The sequence below is a fragment of the Balaenoptera physalus genome (genome assembly GCF_965194825.1).
Source record: "Balaenoptera physalus genome assembly, chromosome: 6".
NCBI classification, from domain to species: domain Eukaryota; kingdom Metazoa; phylum Chordata; class Mammalia; order Artiodactyla; family Balaenopteridae; genus Balaenoptera; species Balaenoptera physalus.
Genome location: NC_138885.1, coordinates 44,770,865 through 44,792,603, shown reverse-complemented (window position 1 = coordinate 44,792,603; position 21,739 = coordinate 44,770,865). Strand labels below are relative to the sequence as shown.

General features: G+C 44.0%; 1 protein-coding gene and 1 long non-coding RNA gene across 3 annotated transcripts in view; one reads left to right on the top strand and one right to left on the bottom strand.

Annotated features, from left to right (window-relative positions):
• Positions 1–4,888: 4,888 nt before the first annotated feature.
• KIF5C (kinesin family member 5C) overlaps positions 4,889–21,739 on the bottom strand; it is a 173,450-nt gene continuing 156,599 nt past the window's right edge. Inside the window, exon 26 of one of the 2 annotated variants that reach the window (XM_082464974.1) lies at positions 4,889–8,707. The gene's annotated coding sequence lies outside the window, so the exon portion shown is untranslated. Of the gene's footprint in view, positions 8,708–19,301; positions 19,699–21,739 lie in introns of those variants that run through there. The other variant, XM_082464975.1, reaches the window with a different exon arrangement.
• On the top strand, positions 8,714–12,446 carry LOC309662444. The gene is made up of 2 exons (XR_014264687.1): positions 8,714–10,337; positions 10,380–12,446. It is a non-coding gene; the product is annotated as an uncharacterized lncRNA (long non-coding RNA).

Below are 21,739 nucleotides of genomic sequence, written 5' to 3'. Positions count from 1 at the left end.
GCACTATTCACTTACAACAGCTCACAGGGAAAATTGGGAATGGCAGAAACTTTTTTTAAAAAATAAATTTATTTATTTATTTATTTTTGGCTGCATTGGGTCTTTGTTGCTGCGCACAGGCTTTCTCTAGTTGTGGCGAGCGGGGGCTACTCTTTCACTGCGGTGCGCAGGCTTCTCGTTGCGGTGGCTTCTCTTGTTGAAGAGCATGGGCTGTAGGCGTGTGGGCTTCAGTAGTTGTGGCACGCGGGCTCAGTAGTTGTGGCTCATGGGGTTAGTTGCTCCACGGCATGTGGGATCTTCCCGAACCAGGGCTCGAACCCGTGTCCCCTGCATTGGCATGCAGAGGACTGAAAGAGAAAGGAATCGGAGCTCTAGAGCCCAAACAAACCATGTGACCTCGGACAAGTTACTTGAACTCTGGGGATTTTGGTTTTCTCCTGGGTGTAAGGTCTGCAAGGAGGTGGGTATAAAGCAGAGGCCACGGCCACAGCCCTCTCCTGTTTATGAGCGGCAGGCCACGCACAGAGAGCAGACCCGGCCTGCACTGTGCAGTCAGTTCCTGCCTATAGTGCATGTGGTGGCAGGAGGGGAGCTTTCGGATCCCAGGCACTTTCTAGCAGAGGGAGCAGACACCTTGTGTCCAGATGCTGAGTGTGTGCTTTTGTGTTCCGGCTTGGCTAAATGGCTCCTTGAGCATCCCTGAGCTCACTGTGGGGAACTTGTTAAGCTCCTACAAAGATGCTGCCGGGCTGTAGGCTCTCAGCACTAGCTGTAATTATTGGGAATCTCAAGAGACTTGATTCATGATCTAGTGTCAGGGCGCTGAGTGGGGAGCATTTGCGGGAGCCCTCAGTATGCACAGAGGTGGAAACTCGCCCTAAACACGGCTCACTGCAGTTCTCAGGAGGGACACCATTTTCTCTCCCCATGAAACAGCCTAAGAGCAGACTTTCCCCCAAAGAAGAGGGTGGAGCAGTGGGAAGAGGTAGGACCCTAAATGAAGAGCTCCAATGAGATTCCATTTCACTGGTAGAATCAGATGACTCCTGGGGTCTCCTCACAGCCTTCTCTCTTACTCTAAGTATCCGTGATACTAAGTGAAGGTATAGCTGGGGTCCAAGGCAAAAACACCTTCTCCTGGGAAGTATTTGATAATAACTATTAAAAACAAGGCAACAGGCCCCAAATGGAGTCACTTATGCTCAGCCCCATGTCACCAAACCGAGACGAGACTGAATTACAGTTTCGGCTCTCCCAGAAATGGAATCTTAAACCAGGCAATAGGGAATCGCCTGATCGGCACTGGTTAGGTCATCTACCTTACAGACCCCTGCCATTCCCTAAAGGAAACTGACCTTGCAATAACCAACCTGCTTTTTGCCTCTTTGTTCCTGCTCCCTTCTGCCTATAAAAGTCTTTCATTTTGTACAGCTCCCCTGAGCTTCTTTCTATCTGCTAGACTGGATGCTGCCTGATTCATGAATCACTGAATAAAGCCAAATAAGATCTTTCAGATTTACTCCGTTGAATTTTATTTTTCAACATAACAATCCCTTACTTCTATAAGATGCTTGCACACAATTTCTCATCTGATCCTCACAACAAACCAAAGAGTGGAGGGCAGTGGGCTACAAATCTCCGTAATTCAGGTATGGAGATGAGGTCATTGAGATGCTACACAGTTAAACAGCTTGACCACATCCCACAGTTGGTCCACGGGAGGTAGAGTCAGATCCAGGTCCCAAGTCCATCATTCTTTCCATTTAGGATGACTGAGTAGCATCCCTGCTTGATGGCCAGGGCTGCAGGGGTATTTTGCCGCTGTGTACATGTCCCAGAAGGGGGCACTGCAGGGCAGCAAGGACGCCTGGGCTGCTGGTTGGGGTCTGGCTTGCAGGCAGCCAGGTTGCCACTGGCTGAAGGAATTAGCATCCCGTGACCTAGACACACCTACCATCAGCCTGTCCTTCCCAACCCTGCAGTAGCCCACCAGAAGCAACCTCAGACAGGAGAAGCACAGGTAAAGGGAGTCTGCGGTAAAGTGGGGGGCTCAGGGGGAACCCCACTAGTGCTGTTCCTGCCCCCTTCTGTAGCTGGACGTGCACATGCATGTGAGGTATGATTGGCATGTTTACTTTTTCTAAAACTTAAAGCACTAAAGTGAGATCCTATTAATCATCGTGACAGGGCTGGAGGTTAGGTACGGGGCAGCTATTATCAGCACAGCTCCCTGAGAGTCTTCTCCGAGGCCTCACACAGATCTGGGTGGGATGAGGGAATCCACCCAGTGCCCCCTCAAAACTTTCCCTTAGAGCCGGCTCAGCTGGGACAAGAGAACCCTGCTTTATTTTTAGCTTGAGAAGCTGAGGAATATAGGTTATATATTTTAAAATGCAAGCAGAGAAAATTAGTGTCCTAAAGAGAAAAACACGTCAACATGGATAAGTGAAATTCTTGCTACACACAGTTTGAAAACCGTGACACAAGTGATTGCTACACTTTCTAAGTGTCCGCTATGTATGAAAAAGATTCTAAGCCCTGCGCTCCTGCAGGCAGCCTTCCTCCAGAAGCCCTGCAGTTGTGTGTTATCAGGCCCCCCTGCTGTGAGGCATCTGTTATTATTTCGATGATTCTTTCCTAGATGCTTTTGATTGCTTAACGTAATTCAAAAAACAAGAAGGTCTCAGATTCCTATGAAAGGAGAAAACGCAGAAAAGTTGCAAAGGAAGAACACTTTGTATGAATTCTTTACAAAAGGATTTTTGAGGCTGCTTGCTGGTTATCACTACACACACACACACACACACACAGCACTGTTCTGAGCAGCAGTGTTACTAGCCGTGGAGAGCACACACCTTGGGACCAGTCTTCCCGGGTTTCAATCTTGGCTTCTCCTCCCAGCTGTGAGACCTTGGGCAAGTTAATTAACCTCTCTGTGCCCGTTTACTCCCCGCTAAAGTGGAGATAATGGTGCCTACTTCATGGAGTTATTAGGAGGATTAGGTGGACTAATACATGTAAAGCACTTAATACAGTGTCTGGCACACTGCCAGGATAGTCTCTCGCCTTAATGCACTGCCTACTGCAGCTTTCCAAGCATTACGAGGTTCTGGTGCTGGTACACGTCATCGGGAGCAAGTCTGCCAATTTCTCTCATTTCGGGTATACATTCTGAAGGAGTAAAATATCTTTTTAGGTGAATTTTTTGGAAAGCTATCCTATGAGAATGATTTGCAGTCTGGTCACGTGGAGGACTGAGGGTCTGAAGGGTCCCAGAAAGACAGAGGGGCTCCAAACAGAACCTCCTTCAGCACTGGGGAAGCAAAGCAGGTGGAGGAGTCCAGCCTTTGCATCCATGGTGCATCACAAGTGGAAAGATCCCCAGGGATTACCTGCAAATCTTTGATTTTGAGCCCAGCTAACCACACAGAAATCGGTGTTTTCTCTGCAGATTGGCTGAAGAACCACCAAATGCCAAAGGGAAAGTAAAAATCCCATGGCTCAGGATGCATTTGTCAAGTGAGCCCACATTTTTTCATCTGATGTGTCACCCGAGAGATACCTCCCACTCCTGTTCAATTTATTATGTACATAAGACAAATCACAAGATGTAACCTGTCACAAATGCTAGAATTAAACCTGCAAATACACACGTCACCGGTAATAGCCTCGGCAGATTATAGCTTCCATTCCATGTTCTACCACAGTTGCTCTAGCTCTGTAGTACTTCCAAGGCATAGCCCGAGCACTGTTCAGAGCTCAATAGAACAGGAAACCTCGGGAAAGGCTCACAGGAACCCGGGGAACAGTGGGTGTCAGTGCAGACCTACTGCACTGCAGAGCTGCTTGTCCTGGAACCTATAGGGTCACTTCCCAGTGATACTGAAATGTGCTTTGTCATCAGGCCCTTTCAAAGGATTGCTTTCCCATCTTAAATAAACAGGCTTCAGCCTAAATATTCATCCACGATGTTTTAAGTTTTACTACCTAAGTCACCTTTAACAATCTGATACTTGGTAACTGCCTCTTCCAAGTTCTTTGGAGAATAACAAATTCAAGGAGATGGATAAGACATCATAAAAGCACATCATTTGCAGTGCCCTCAGTTCCACTTATAAAATCTTTATTTGGCATCCATCTTTCCACTTTTAATTGATAAAGGCAGTTTACTGTCTAGCTCCCATGCAACATTAACCAAACCAAGAACGAGAATGAGGGTGTTTTACATACACGAGGCCGTGCATAGCCACAGGATTTCAGTGACCCGAGGTAGGGAAGTTTCCTTGCTAAAAGAGCAGATAAAAATAATCCTGTGTCCTGCCATTTGTTATTCTCCAACGGCTTCACACTCTGGCATCCTCTCACAAGACCTCAGACCTGTACATTAATAGTAATAATCAGTAAGCTAAACAGGAATACAAACACCCCAACACTTCTCAAAAGATGCCAATAACCTTTCAATATATGTAGAGGTCCAAGGCATTAGTTGAAGACTGTCAATGAGCTAAAACATATTATTAGAATAAGTGCCTTTCTTGGACAAGAAGAAATTCAGAAATTCAGCTAATACACTGGTCTATTGCACCTAAACTCAATCCCACTTTTTAAAAAGTTAAGACACTTATTGACATAGGCGGCTGTCTTTTCAGTGCTGAAGGAACAAATGTCAGGTTTTCTTGGGTCCTCAAGGAAGGAAAAATTTAAACACAGATATTCAAGCAAAGTAAAAGACAGAAAGGTCACGGTTGACCTTGCTCAGGCTTTGAATTCGAGCAGCTGCTCACTGAAATGAACTCCTTCAAGGCCAGAAAATGGCCCATCCTCACAATGGCATTGAGGCCTTCAAGGAGGGTGCCTTTAAGATGACTCTAAGAAAAAACAGACCAGCCAAAGTTTAATTCAATTTTATTTTCCACTTTTAGTATTTTTCAAATTATACAACATGCAGTCCGCCAGAGTATCCATATATCTTCATTTTAGAACCTAGAAGATAACCAAACTTTTCCATGGGCCAGGGGAGGGTTACTCCAGATCTTCTGTTACATGTACTATATTACAGCATCGTTACTTGATATAAACTGCCCTTCTCCCCCTCACACCACCAAAACAAGTTAGTCCACGATTTTTTTTAATGAAAGCTACTGTACAGATACACAAAGCCCAGAGAACATACATCTGCAGTACCCACGACATACTTTACAAACTAGACATGTATAAGTCTACAGAGTGCCCTATTCCCCTTATATCCGCACACGGTGAAAAGTATTTTAAACTGATGGACAATTTGTAAATGTGTAAGCAGACTTCACAGAGCGGTACTGCCTTCGGCTGTTACCTGACCCTTATTCAATACTTTCTAAAAAGTCTAAACTGTTATTGTTCAATGAAGGCATTTTAGACTGTGATGGTTCCTTTAGCTTGCTCACAATATGCGGGTGAGACAATCTATAAGTGAAATCCTCCCGGTCTGCCACCTCCTGCCCCCTGCCACAAACAACTTCCCTAATGTGTCATAAAGCCAGAGTCTAAATGTTTTCCACCCTGCTTAAAAAATACACTTCAAAGAGGGGACTGTTAAGAATTTTTATTTGCTTTCGGTTATTCCTCTAGGAAAGGAGAGGTAATAATCCCCCATGAATCTTGCTGATGGCTTAGTCTGGCTTTGGACAGGAATATCACATCCTCATGTGAAGGTAGGGCTTCAAAAACTCTCTAGATGCTACATTCTAGACAGACATTTTTATTTCTTCACTTATCCCAATATTTCTACGAATTCTAATTTTCTTAATCATATGATACTATTTCCTTTAAAAGTCTTAATCCACACTTATTTTTCTCCGTACTACCTGCCATTCCACATGGCAAACTGTAAAACATTGGAAGCGATGATGCATTTATACAGAATTCTCCAGTTATTGACCAAAACACACTTGGCATTAATATATTTTAGTCTCCGACCACAAATGTTGATAAAGCAAACAGCATTCCTCTAATTTAACAATCCACCATCCTGCAGGGAGACATTATTTTTAGAAATCATCTGGTTATTCCCTTTTAGCATCAAAGAGTCAACTTTCAAGAAGTAGCATGAAATATAAAATTATTCCGAGAGGAGAAACACACGCACACAAGCACACACACACTCGCAAAAAGCAGCATACAACTGAAAATATAATCATGGGCTCAGCCATTCACAAGTGTGGTTTTTACATCTGGAGTACAAATGTAAAGGAACAATAGTCTAAAAAAGTGAAAATTGCATAAATGTGGCTTTTAACAAAAGAGGCCTACAGAATATGTGGTCCTGATATTACCTTATTAAACAAAGTAATATTAGGGATCCGTTGGAATATACTGTGTAATCCATTCCCATGATCTGCCTACCTTTTAGTCACAGTGTAGGAAAATTAGTTTAGAGGTCCTATAAAGACTGAAGCTAGGTGAGCTGACTGGCTGATCAGCAACTAGCAGGATTATCTTTAAGAGACATCGAAGCCAACTTTCTCTGTGAATAAAAGTAAACTGAATTTTGTGAGTCCCTTATAGAGATCAAGAAATATGGAACTACAAGTGAATGTTTCTTTTTGAAACATGAAAGGGCCAAACACTTCTTTAGAATTAGAAAAGGGGTGCCCAGGGAAAACTTACTTGGGAAAAAATCTAAAATAATCTGTTAACAAGAGAGCCCAAAGGAAAGAATTCCTAACCTTTGTTCAATTTCCAACTATGGAGTTACAGAGTCGCATAACAGACAGCAGTGGTATGACAATTTATTATTTGGCGATCCTCTCAAAGGCCGGTTTTAACTTCTAAAATAAGAGGCAAACATCTTAACAGCAAGGTTATAATCTATGGCATATGTTATTACCTGATAAGGTTTGCAAAGCGGGCCCTACAAGGATCCTTCTGTCAGACGGCAAATAGCATTGGAGCAGTTATGACGGGCAAGCACTAGCAACAATGTAAAAGAAAATCAAACAGAAGAATTTTTAAAATGTAAATGAATGCAAGATTGTCATTTTTACTAAATAAATACGTCAGTAGAATTCATCCTCTTCTACTTACTAGCTGCCCCCGCAAAAAAAACCCACACATAAACAAAGTGCAACATTTAACAAATAAATTAAGTCAAAGCAGCTTTGCTTGGTTAGGGAAATTTTATATAAGAAAAGTCTGGAAGTCAATTCAGTCTTTAGTGCTTTATCCACACACACACACACACACACATACACTTGAACTATCTTTTACCCACCAGCAATGAGAAAGCTCAACGTCTCTTCTGGCAAAATTTCCTTCCAGTGGTGACAGCAGCAGGGACAGTACCAGCTCACTCATCCTGGGCTGACACAACCATAGGATGGGTGCTTTCACTGAGACTGGTTTGGTTATCATTGACTTAACCCTCAAGTTTATCAAAACAAGTAGTTAACCCTCAAATTTATCAAAACAAGTAGCAGCACACAAGACTAACTTAATTGAATCCTTGTCAGTTTCCCTGAAAACTTTACTACTTGGAATTCGATCATTTTAATATGCACAACTGGAGATAAGAGTTGATTCAGCTTTAGATTCATGTATTTGAATAAAACAATAGCCGAATGTAAAAAATCCATCCACACTGATTTCTTCTAATTCTGCCTAAGAGGAAACCTATCTATTTGATGCCAAGGAGACAACTCAACTAAATGGTCGGCAAGGATGGGTTAATATAACAAATTATTCATGGCAACTTATTCATAGGCACAAAAATATGTCAATTACTTTCCCCCTAGGGCTTCCTTTTTCAACTGCTGGAATGATCCTGGATTGCGTCAGCAATACCCCCACCAGGCTCAAGATGGTTCCGTAGAGAAAGAGGCCATCCCTGATGCAAGCTCCAGTAGGATGAGGGAAGAGGAAGCGAGGAGGGGGGTAGCCGCATTTCCACTCATCCAACTTTGCAGCATTTTCAACACTTCTGAAGGAATGATGTTCTACCTGGGCTGGCTGAGACTAGTCACTGCAGGTTCAATAGCAAGCAGCTCAGAGGTGAATGCTATGACTTTTCGCATTTACACGGATGTGTCTGAGTGAACAATTTCTGCATTGTTACTGTCAGATTGTTTTTCTGCCTCGAAGAAATCTGCTTTGCATTTTAACGGTGCCATACTAAAAGGTGTATTTTACAGATCCAAAGATGCGACCAGGATATTCAAAATGCGTCTTTGGGGTGATTTGTTTTGGAAAAGCGTCCAGAATGAAAATTTTGAGCCCTATAGCAGCACTTTTGTGTTCCCTAAAAATATAAAGTAATGTGTTTATTTTACAGGAAACCAGACAGTTGCAGCGGCGAAGCAGAAGCCCCTGCCTCCACGGCACTTGGTTGTTCCCCTCCAGGGAATGGTATTTGCTGGGACGTGGCTGCTGAGAAGGAGTCTCCAAGGACCACCCAGGGACCACCCAATGCCCCGAACCCAGGGCCACAGCAACAGATCCCAGGAGTAAGTGGATCTTCTGTAATCGCCCCCTTCAGATTTCTCGGGAAGAGAAAAGTCCAAGCACACATCTGTACACAGAAACTCTACACAGCTCAAATATCTGAAGCTGGTGTACTGCAGATGGCTGGGGTGAGCAAGTGTAAAAGAAAATGGAAATTGTGTAGGAGGGAAAAAAAGTAAAGGAATTGGTGATTAATGTAGTCCTTGACATGCTACGTGGAGAGTCATATCTGTTGAAAGAGAACAAAAGAGAGAACACAGGAGTTAGAGAACACAATGGAAATTCACTCCTCGGGAAAAAAAAACCAAAAAAACTTTTAATTTTAGATATTTAGACCAGAGCTGTCCCAACAGAAATACCATGTGAGCCACACATTTAATTTTAAATGTTCAAGTGGCCACATTAAGCAGTGAAAAGCAATGGGTAAGATTAACTTCAATAATACATTTTATTTAACCCAATATATTCAATATTATCATTTCAACATGTAATCAAGTAGTAGAGATTGAGATATTTTCCATTACAATATTACTACTAAGATAGTTCACAGTCTTTTTTCCCACAGTGTTTGCCATCTGGTGTGTATTTTGCATTTTCCACACATCTCAGTGTGGACTTGGCCACGTTTCAAGTGCTCAGTAGTCACATGTGGCTAGTGGCTAGCCTACTGGACAGTACAGCCTCCTATTTACTGCTTTTGCTCTAAGTAGTTAGCCCTGACAACTGTCTCTTCCCAAAGCCATGCCTATTGAAACTATAGATATTTGGAGAAACATAACACATTTTCTCATTCCTCCAGGGAACCCAAACATCATTTCTCACTTGCCAGCACTTTAAGATACCCAGGCAGGTCAGACACACCCCCTTACCCAGGCTCTCTCAAGAAAGAGGCTCCCAGCCCTGAAAGGTGTGTTTCACCTCCCCAGTGTGATGACGTTACTCAGTAGGGCACCCCCTATGATTTCACTCCACGGCCCACCAGATGTTCACCTGATCACCGTCAAGTCTCCAGGATGAAAGGCGACTAGTCCTGACTCAGAGGCCAGCCCTTTATCAGCCTTTGGACCAACTCTAATGAACTCAACTTTCAGGAAGAAACGGAAAGGCTCAACTTCCTCACATCAGCTGGAAGCCCTGGGTCTGTCTGTGATCCTGCCTGGGGGTTACGTGCAGAGCTCATGGTGCTTCTGGGGTGGGGAGTGGGTGACAAGAGAGCTAGGTGGAGGCTCATCCTTGAGAAACACATGGGGACTGCCAGGCACAGGAAATGTGACAGACACGAAGAAAAACCCACCTGCTCTTCTGACTTTAAAAAGAACTCCATATAGATATAGAATGGAATACTACTCAGCCACAAACAAGAATGAAATTTTGCCATTTGCAACAACATGGACGGACTTGGAGGGCATTATGCTAAGTGAAACAATTCAGGCAGAGAAAGACAGATACTGTATGCTACCACTGTTATGTGGAATCTAAAAAGATAAAACAAACTAGTGAATATAACAAAAAAGAAACACACTCATGGATATAGAGAACAAACTAGTGATTATCAATGGTGGGGGAGGGAAGGGGAGAGGGGCAAGACAGGGGTAAGGGATTAAGAGGTACAAACTACTATGTATAAAGTAAATAAGCTACAAGGATATATTGCACAGCACAGGGAATACAGCCAATATTTTATAATAACAATAAATGGAGTATAATCTAGAAAACTTTAAAATAACTATGTTGTACACCTGAAACTAATGCAATATTGTAAATCAACTATACCTCAATAAAGAAAAGAACTCCAACTCAACACCTCATGCTGTTTTTGCCCCTAGAAGGCTTACATCCAAATTTAGTGCTTGACTGTGGTTCCTGCTACAGTACTCCCCCAGCCCACCCCCTGGACTCAGGTTCCTGCTACAGTGTTCTCTCCCTCTCTAATTTTTTTTTGGCTTCACTCTCCTGATTTATGTGTTATAATACTGTAAGCAATCTCACATATTTTGTATAAATAAGCAGGATATAAATTATAATAGAAAAATTTCAGAGTGTGGAAAGGGATTTTAAAAGTAGATAAAAGCAAAGTGGGTGAGGGAAAAAAAGGAATAAAGAACAAAAATTGAGTAGAAAAAAAAGAGAACACATTCCTTTTTAGAATACTACTCTTCATGCAGCTCAATATCAAAAAAACAAACAACCCAATCCAAAAATGGGCAGAAGACCTAAATAGACATTTCTCCAAAGAAGATATACAGATTGCCAACAGACACATGAAAGAATGCTCAACATCATTAATCATTAGAGAAATGCAAATCAAAACTACAATGAGATATCATCTCACACCGGTCAGAATGGCCATCATCAAAAAATCTACAAACAATAAATGCTGGAGAGGGTGTGGAGAAAAGGGAACCCTCTTGCACTGTTGGTGGGAATGTAAATTGATACAGACACTATGGAGGTTCCTTAAAAAACTAAAAATAGAACTACCATATGACCCAGCAATCCCACTACCGGGCATATACCCTGAGAAAACCACAATTCAAAAAGAGACATGTACCAAAATGTTCATTGCAGCTCTATCTACAATAGCCAGGACATGGAAGCAACCTAAGTGTCCATCGACAGATGAATGGATAAAGAAGATGTGGCACATATATACAATGGAATATTACTCAGCCATAAAAAGAAATGAAATTGAGTTATTTGTAGTGAGGTGGATGGACCTAGAGTCTGTCATTCAGAGTGAAGTAAGTCAGAAAGAGAAAAACAAATACCGTATGCTAACACATATATATGGAATCTAAGAAAAAAAAAAAAGGTCATGAAGAACCTAGGGGCAAGACGGGAATAAAGACACAGACCTACTAGAGAATAGACTTGAGGATATGGGGAGGGGGAAGGGTAAGCTGTGACAAAGTGAGAGAGTGGCATGGACATATATACACTACCAAATGTAAAATAGATAGCTAGTGGGAAGCAGCCGCATAGCACAGGGAGATCAGCTCGGTGCTTTGTGACCACCTAGAGGGGTGGGATGGGGAGAGTGGGAGGGAGGGAGACACAAGAGGGAAGAGATATGGGAACATATGTATATGTATAACTGATTCACTTTGTTACAAAGCAGAAACTAACACACCATTGTAAAGCAATTATACTCCAATAAAGATGTTAAAAAATTTTAAAAATTAAAAAAAAAAAGACTACTACCTCTTCCCCAACTCAAAAAATACATATTCAAGGAGCTCATCTGATAACTACCATTTCTTGCTCCAATAGTGCAATCACTTGCAATTACAAAGCTGCTCAATTAAACATGGTAAAGCAACCTTATATTCCTGTCATTTTTAGAAGTCCCAGAGAGAGAGGGAGAGAGACAGATTTGCCTTTGGGAGGAGCCTCTGTACCATGTAGACTTTCTGGTGAGATTTTGTGCTTATTATTAGGACCAGAAATGAAAAACCTAAGAACGCGTAGTCACAGTTGTCATTCAAATCCATTTTGAGCTGAAAACCAAGAGGCTCAGGAACGCTTTCTGCATACTCCCTTTGAAATGCCCATTTCACTTTCCTTCTAGGTTCATTTTTCCAAGTACCCGATCTCAGAATCACTTATGGGTCACCCTGGTCAGATGAGACAGCCGTCCTACACACCTGGAGGCAGGGAGGTGCGAGCCCCTACCTTAAATTGTAGGGTTATGGCCTGCCGTGATGACTGCAGCCAACCCACGCTGACAGCCAAGCGCTGGGCACACAGACTCAACAGGGCAGCCTCAACAGCTCCAGCCGACCACGAAGTGACACGATTTCCACAGAAGGCCTTTCATTCAAATCCCCCCTCCCCACAACGTGCAAGATTCTGCACATTTTAGCTAGTAGTTTGGAAGAAACAGGGGGCCACAAAGGAGGCCCAATCTGCTTAGTTTAACCACCTCCAGGAGGGCAGAGAGAACTGAGATTTTGTCAGGGGCTCTGAAAGGAAAACACAGGAACTCCACCAAGAAAACGTCCCTTATTATCTAGAGGTGCTTCTTTCTCATCCTGAGTTAAAGAGCTTTACAGACATGTCTGCCAAAGCAGTCTTTCCAGCAGGCCCAAGAATGGATTTAACTAGGATATTCCCATCCATCACCCAACCTTCTGGAAGTTCACCTCCTCTGACAAATTCTGGGGAGAAAATGGATATAACGTATAGAGGTAAATGGGTGAGCCCCTAGAAAAAACATTTCTGACTGTTCCGATCAAATAGACTGACAGGGCTTCCCTGGTGGCGCAGTGGTTGAGAATCTGCCTGCCAATGCAGGGGACACGGGTTCGAGCCCTGGTCTGGGAAGATCCCACATGCCGCAGAGCAACTGGGCCCATGAGCCACAATTACTGAGCCTGCGCATCTGGAGCCTGTGCTCCGCAACAAGAGAGGCCGCGATAGTGAGAGGCCCACGCACCGCGATGAAGAGCGGCCCCCGCTTGCCACAACTAGAGAAAGCCCTCGCACAGAAACGAAGACCCAACACAGCCAAAAATAAAATAAATAAATAAATAAATAAATAAATAGACTGACCATCCAGAGAGGCTGGTGCATCTCGAGAACATTTAAAACCCAGTTCTGTTGACCCGCCTTAGATGGTTCACAGGAGCCACTCACTCTCCCAAAAGCATGGTACTGAAACCAAGTGACCCACTACTGGACTGTCCCTGGGCCTCGGCCCAACTGGAGATGGTAATGCAGAGTGGCAATGTGTGACAGACTGAGAAGGAAGTAAAATCACCTTTCTTTAGAAGGGGTGGGGAAGGTTGAAGAAAGAAGCTAATTTTATGTGGGTTTTGTAAGAAGTAGTCAGAGATGTTTTCCCCCCAACCTTGGCTTTTGCAATTGCTTGCAGTGGATTTACGCTTAATCCAAACAGTACATAGTTTTATCTTTCCTTCGCCTTTCTACAATTCAATCCCCACATTATAAGAATTACCAACTGTACTGGACATATCATTGCTGAACAGAAGTGGATTTATCTTACGGGGGCATTCGTGCAATCTGCTGTAGAGAGACAATTTTACTTGCTCTGAATTCATAACTCTGAGAACCATGCCATTGAGGAGAATTAGGTCCAGCAGCTGACTGCGCTGGAAACGAAGTAAGGGCCCCTCCGTGATCCCTCCCTTTGAATTCACAATGCTAGTTTCTAAGTCCCATCCCAGGTCCCACCAGTGCCTGTCTGCAGTCATTTCTTTCCTCTCATCCTGAGGTCCTGTTTCGTCTACTCCTTTCAGGCCCGTCCCCATGAAACCACCATAGCACTGGAGAATATTTGTCAGGGCCAGATTTTTGCCAGGCATTCTTCTATGACTTTTCACTCTCCTTTCACATTGTCTCGCTCAATTCCCAGCACAAACCTGTGATGAAGGTACTATGATCATAACTTCTCCATGTCACAGTTTTCTTAGCTGTTAAATGGCCAAGAACCTTGTCTGGAGGGAAGAGGTTGCATTTGCTTCATATACTTGAACTAAAACAACCCACTGCAGCAAATAGAAGGCAGCAGCAGATATGAGAATCCAGTTGTCCTTTATCAAGCTAAATAGTAAAGAGATTTGTGAAACCATAAGAGTGCCATTCTAAGTTTTTTGTTTTGTAAAATAATTATGTTTCATAAAAAATGGCATTTGTTTTTCTTTAAATTAATTAGTTAATTTAGTTTTGGCTGCGTTGGGTCTTCGTTGCTGCGCGTGGGCTTTCTCTAGTTGTGGCGAGCGGGGGCTACTCTTCGTTGCGGTGCGCGGGCTTCTCGTTGCGGTGGCTTCTCTTGTTACGGAGCGCGGGCTTCAGTAGTTGTGGCACACAGGCTCAGTTGTTGTGGCTCGCCATCTCTAGAGCGCAGGCTCAGTAGTTGTGGTGCATGGGCTTAGTTGCTCCACAGCATGTGGGATCTTCCCAGCCCAGGGCTCGAATCCGTGTCCCCTGCGTTGGCAGGCGGATTCTTAACCACCGCGCCACCAGGGAAGTCCAAAAATGGCATTTGTTAATAGAATTACTATTTTAAATGTTTCAATTTCTAACATAATACCTATCGATAGATACAACCCAGAAATAGAAAAGCTCTTTGATGTCGATACTTTTTAAGAATGTCAAAGGTCCCAAGGTCAGGAACCCTGAGAACTGCTGCAGAGCAGATCAGAGCTCTTAGACCAGGATCCACCACTAGCAAGTGGTTAAGATCTTGACAGTTCACTCTGCCTCTGTGCAGCACGTCGAGTGAAGCTGGACTCCATCATGACCACACCAGCGATCACTGAGAGCTTGCTCTGTGCCAGGCACTCATCTAAGCCCTAAGATATTCACGTATCTAATCCTCACAGCCACCCTATGAGTAGGGGCCATCTGGCCACGTTTTACAGAGGACGACACTGAGGCCCAGAGAAATGAGGTAATTATCCCAGGACATGTCCAAGCTGGGATTCAACCCCAGAAGTCCAGCTCCAGATCCTTAGCCCACAACCATCCAGCTACCCTGCCTGTAGCAAACGGTCCCTCTCTGCATGCACATACTTGCTACTCATTTAATTGCTAGGATTTTCCAACAGCAGTAGCAAGTTGAACAGCCCAGTGGTTTTGATGCAGACCACATGTGTGGCTTCATGACCTACTATAAATGAAGCTTTTCGGCTTCAAAGGGCTAAATCCCAAAGCAGCAGCTCTCCCACCCTCCATGTGTGGAGCGAACCCATTTCTGCTGTGGCCAGAAGTCAACCTGTGCGTCTTATGCCGCTATATTTTTTATTTGTGATTAGGGTATCAAGAACAGGAGAAAGGTCAAGATGAACCCCAACAATGGTGCAAGATAGGCTGGATGCAGGAATTCAGGACAGAGAGAAGAGTAACAAGAAGGAAAGACACAAGAGGGAGGGGATATGGGGATATATGTATACATATTGCTGATTCACTTTGTTATACAGCAGAAACTAACGCAACATTGTAAAGCAACTATACTCCAATAAAGATGTTAAAAAAAAAAAAGAAAGAAAAAAAGAAGGAAAGACAGAGTGTGTCAGAAAAGCAAATAGAGTATAAATGAGCAGATGCCATTTTGGGAAGCTCAGCCTGAACCTAAGGATATACCAAGGACCAGCCAGAAACAGCTTTGTTATTCCACTAGTCAAAAGCTTAGAGAGAAAACTCCATTCTGCCTGGGGTGGGTGAGGAAAGCAGTTAAAGGAGAAGGGTGAGGTGGGGCTTCAGAGAAGGTGGAACTTTCTCAATTCAAAGAAAGAAGAGCCAGCAGCCCAAGTGGACTTTACGTTTAGGGCTTCAGCTGAGAGTGGTGAATATGAGGAAATGGCCAGGGGCATTTAAAGTCAAGGAAATCTGAGGTTTATGTGCGAGGCTAGAAAATACTGGGTTTCCTGTCTTTAATGCACACTTGGAATTTCCCTCTTTGGATGCAGCTTACTGTGAGAAGACTGCTTGCAACAGAAAGTCATTTGTGTGTTCCCAGTGTCTGGGCCAAGTATGACAGGCTGAAGATCCTGACAGCAGCAGGCACACAGGCAACATGGGGTCCAGGAATTCAGACCCTCAGTCACAGATGACCATCATGGCAGCAAAAGGAAAGGGTGGTGAAAGCCCATAAATCTTTGTTATGCATGTGCCTCCATCCCACCATTTAAGGAGTTAAAGATATTATTTTTATTAATATATGGGAAAAGAATCTGAAAAAGAATGGATATATGTATATGTATAACTGAATCACTTTGCTGTGCACCTAAAACTAACACAACCATTGTAAATCAACTCTACTCCAATATAAAATAAAAATTAAATTAAAAAAACTAAAACACTTAGACATAAACTTAAAAAAAGAAGAAAACAATTAGCAAACATAGTCACAATAAGCTCCTGAAGTAGTAAAACCAGAAAGAGACAGAGCCATCCTACAGTGACTGTTAGTGACCCACGGAATGTCACATAAATCATGACACAGGGGTCAGGACAGACTCCTGGGCTCCTTTGATGGTTTTCTGTAGTTACGTTCACCTGGGTGACCCTGCCATAAACTGCAGAAGTGCTTTTCCAGAGCTCTTTTCTTTATGCCTCAAAACATGAAATCACAGTGTTAAAAAAAAATGCTTCTTCAAATGTACTGTAAGAGGCCAGTGAGTCCCTTCCAGCTCCGCCACTGCGATTTTGCCTAATATTTTATCAAAGTGTATCAAAACTTTATTAAATAGAATATGATTTCTAGACTTGATATATATGGTTTCTAATAAAAGTACAGTCCTCAAAATATCAGTCTTCATCTATATCAACAAAGCGAAAGGCATCTTCAGTCTTTGGTTCATTTCACAATATTTTCAATTTTATGCTTTTCTTGCCATGAAAATCTAAAGCGTTAACGTGTGCGCATTCTAGGTTATCTAGCTGACCACCTGTAACCAACTTCAGCACCATACTTGCTTTATGCCAACACCAAGTTGGTGCTTCTCCTCACGACTTTCATCATCTTCAGGCTAAAGCTGGGCAATGGGAAAATGATGCGTTCCAGCCATAAGAAGACAAAATGACTTGGAAGCATGCTGTGACTCTGCAGTGGTTTTTAACAGAGAAAGAGGGTGAAAGAATTGTCATGTCTTGACACATAAGCCAAACTTGACCAGAAGCAATGCATACCAGAGTCACACTGCACGCAGCTCTTTATTTTCAGCAAAAGATTGTCATTTGTTAAATTAGTAAAGCTTAGTAAAGGTTGGTGATTTGGATTTTTGACTTTTTAAATCTATTTTCTAAATTTGTTGCGACTTGATGGTTGTGGAAGATCCGTTAAGTTTAGGGAGTGTACACTGTTTTTAATGTGCAAATACTTGAGTATTATAATAAAATAATTTAAATATTTTATAATTATTTTATAATTTAAACTCCAGGAATCTGTGAGAATTTTATTTCCCTAAAAGTACTCTATTTACTACTCAAGTTTGAGAAATAACAGTCTACAGATAGGAAAACACAGAGACCACGATTCTGCCCCAAAGCCGGTCAGAAAACAGGTTTCAGCAATGCCCCACTGGCGCCATCTGGTGGGCACATTCGAACCAGTGCCTGCTGGCACCGCCGTACTCCAGGGCCCTCAGAACCAAGGAGCTGAACACGTATTTAAATGCTGTCTACCTTCAATGTGGAGCGTCAAGTAAGCACTCAGCGCTGCCTGAGAGGCCTATTTCACGCCTTCTCTCTTCAGCCTGCAACACGGTCTCCCCCCACCCTCTCAGCTGGTAACCTGGCTTCTTACTTGCATGAGAAAACAAGCGCTAAGATGGGTCCATCTTACTGGATGGATCTACCAGCACCCCCATCTACCAGCCACCAGCAGCCGTACTTTCTGCTCTGCCTTCCTGTCACCTTGGGTGCAGTGTTGCCTCTGCTTATGTTCTGGATCACAGCACCTCTCAGAAAGCCAGTACTCTCTACTGTAATTCTCCTGTCTCCTAAGTTATCAACTTCCCTTCCCAGCTGGATCACTACCATCAGCGTACAAATAAGCTGTAATGGCTCCTACCTTAAAAAAGAAATGCAAATCCCGTCTTCACCCCACATCCCTCCATTCCTCTGCTCCTTCAAACAAAACTTCAAGCTGCATGCAGTTGCTGGCTCTATTTCCCCACCCCCATGCTGTCTGGTCCATGCTTCCCCCTCATGAAGCTGAGGTCACTGCCCTCAGTCTCTGTGGCTATCCTCCTGGAGCTCTGAGCAGCCTTTGGCACAGCTGAGGACCTCCCCTTAGGAACCAGGGCTCCACTTCACCTCCCCAAACATCACATTCTTGCCTCTTCAGACCCCCTTACTGGTGCTACCTCCTTTTTCTGACCTTTCCATTGGCCAGTCCCCAGGCCTGGTCTAACTCTCCCCACCCTCTGCCTCTATCCACCTTTCTCCAGGTCATCTCCTCCACCCCATAGCCTTAAACACAATCTACAGCCTACAATTCTCTATGATCTCAGCCCTGATCTTTCTCCCGAGCTTATGGGTCCCACTGCCTACTCAACATACCCGCTTGGATGGTGAGCTAGGCTGGATTGTCTAAGAGGCATCTCATAATCAACCAAACTCTCTGTTTTTCCATAAAACCTGTTCATTGCCCAATTTTCCCAGTCATGGCTAAAAGGTACCAGTATTGACCTGGTTGCTAGGGCCCCAGCCTAGGAACCACCTTTGATTCCCACTCACCCCTCCTTCTCTCCCCTCCACCCTCAGCTCTCCAACACAGGCTGACTCTGACCACTTGCTGCTGCCACCCTGGCTCAGTGCTACTCCCCCCAAAGTGGACACCCGCAATAGCCCCCAAGGGAGCCCCCTGCTCTTACGCTCACCCCACCCGCCTCCTTCCTCCAGAGTCCAGCCCAGGCAGACCTCTCCTAATCATGAACTGAGTCCCACCACTCCCATGCCCAAAGCCCCCACTGGCCCTACACGCCTAGCTTACACTCTAAACTGCTCACCTTGGCCTCAAAGGCCTCATTTATCTGGTCCCACCTCCCTCCCCAGCATTCCTAATTATGATGGTCTCCCCTGTTCTCCAGCCTTATCAACCCTCCTGTGGTTCCTCAAATATGCCACAGTCTGGACCCACCTTCCAGCGAGTGTCTGTGCCCATGTCATTTGCGGGGCTGGCATTTCTCATCATTTAGTTCTCAGCTCAAATGTCACCCCCTCTTCTAAATAAGTGTCCCCCATCTCTATTTCATTAACCTGTTCTTATTTTCTTCAGAACACTTAACACTATTTGCAGTTACCGTCTTTATTTGCTGTCTATCTCCCCCCGACAAGCGTGTCAGTACACAAGAACAGAGCCTTCTTTGTCTCTTTACTGTTAAACCAAGTACAGAGCAAGTACAAAATGCCTGATCCCATTTGGTGGATGAAGAAACTGAGGCTAAAAATAATCAAGTAATTTGCCCAATGTCACACAGGAATAGAGCCAAGGCCAGGGCTGGAACCCACATCTGGCCAATCCCATATCCCATGTCATCAGCTTACTGCACTGTATTACCCCATGTCCAGCTTTGGGAGTTGAAAAAGATGGGCCCCTCCTCCTGATGCAGCCCACGCCCCCAGATTTGAATGAGATGAGATAAAAGCTGGCATTGTCCTGGGTTCTTTTGATTTCTATATGTTGGCATCTTCGGTTGCTCTGAAACTTTGAGCATAAACCGAAAGACTCATTGTGACTATATTCCTTGAATCCTGAAATGAAGCAGAAAGAAATCCCAAAGGTACCCAGAGGCTGCCCAAGTATGAATGTGCCGCCCTGGCTCCAAAAGGAGGGCTGGGAAGAGTCAGCAGTTGAGATCATTTCTACAGGACAGACACACTTCAGAACGAGAATCCAGAGAGCAGGAAAGATCATCTCAAAAAGCTTTTGATCTCATCTAAGCAATTAATTTCATAGTTCCAATTTTTTTAATAAGCTTATTTTTTAATAAGCATTTCCTCACTTCCAATTATAATTCTCTACTCCATTGGTTCTCATCCTTTTTTTAACCTCCACTGACCAATGCCCAGTTATTTCCATAAAAATAGTCAATGTTGCTGTTCATAACTTTTGGATAAATAAATGATAGTATCTTTAAAGCCCCTTATATCTGGTCATAGCACCAAATAGGATACTCAGACCTGGGCCTTCTCTGCTGTGGTTATGATCAATTGCTACAGACTAAAAACTATTTTGTAACAACTATGAGAATTAGAAGAGAATATAAACCAACATTCATGGACCACCCACTGTGTGCCAAGCTTGCAGTGCTAGCCTCTCCTACAGCTGACATTTTCTTGAGCACTTGTTATGTGCCAAGCAGCTCAGAAGTATGACCTCATTTAGTCCTCAAATCAACGCCCGTGGCCCAGGGAAAGGATTCTCCCCGTTTCACAGACAAGGAAACCGACCGTGAGGTTAAGTAACTCCAAGGCAGTGGAAGACCTGACACCTGACCCGGGTCGCTCGTCCAAAGTCAGGCCCTTCAACCCTACCACCATCCCGACACTTGGATGGGGCCTGTTTGTTTGGTGACACTGTGAGGAAAACACGCAGTTACAGGAGTCATTTGAATAGGTAAGGTGGGTGGTGGAGGTTCCAATTTCAGATAAAATCATCAAAACCACTCATAACACTTTGAATTAGAGAAAGAAATGAATGGCCATGACAGGTGAGGGTGGTTCTATATGCTGAAGGTCTTCAAAGTCTCACCAGACCTATTGATTTTCGGTCTTCAGAGTGAGAAGGGGATATATGGGTGAGGCCTGGCCAACATCTGGTTGTACGCACCCTCCATAAAACGTGGGTCTGACAGGCCTTTATGGGCGTGCACGAGGAGAGGGGAGGTCCACTGCACAGTCTCTGACCTCGGAATCCCTGGGCCGGTATAGTCATTAAAAGCTTGCTGGGAGCCAAGCGCACACACTAACCCGGTGCTTCCATCAAATGGGGTGATGTAGATATTACATCTAGTACAGTGCCGCTGCAGATCAGGTGTTCAACAAATAGAGTGCTGGTTGCCCACCCAACCTCCATCTCCTTGTCCTAGGCACTAGAACACTACTCTTGTTTGGGGCGGTGATGTGCCCAGCTAAAGACCACCTTCTCCAGCCTCCCTTGAAGCTAGATGTGGCCACGTGTTTCAATTCTGGCCAGAGGGATGCAGGCATCAGAGTTGGATGGGACTCCTGGGAAGGCTGCTTAAAGGAAGCTGATTCAACTGTAAGAGCTGCTTTTGCCTCTCCCCAGCTTCCTCTCTGCTTGCTGAACATGCAACACACAGGCACGATAGCTAGAACTGCAGAAGTCATTTAGGTGACCTTGAGGAAGTCATTTAGGAGACCAGCAAGGAAGGTACTTGCTGAGGACAGTGAGTCTAAATTTAAGAGGCTATAGCTTCCTGTTGTCACTGTAGAGTTTTTCTACCAGCCACTGACAGACCACCCTCAAATGTCCCTTACGTGACAAAGAAATAAATGTCCATCCTGTATCAGCCACTTTAGGATATTTTAAGCTAGCAGGTCTCAAACTTAGGTGGCTAGCAAAATCACCTGGGGTACTTGGTAAAAATACAAAGGCTCTGGGCCTATGCTCCTTCAAGGAGCCTGGGCGTCTGGGTGTGCTAGATGATGCTGACACCCACCAAAGTTCGAGAACCACTGCTTTAGGCTTTCTGTTCTAAGCGGCCCAATTTGTTCTTACAGTTCCCTTCAAGTGTCATCCCCAACACTGATAACGTGCAGTCAGAAGCAA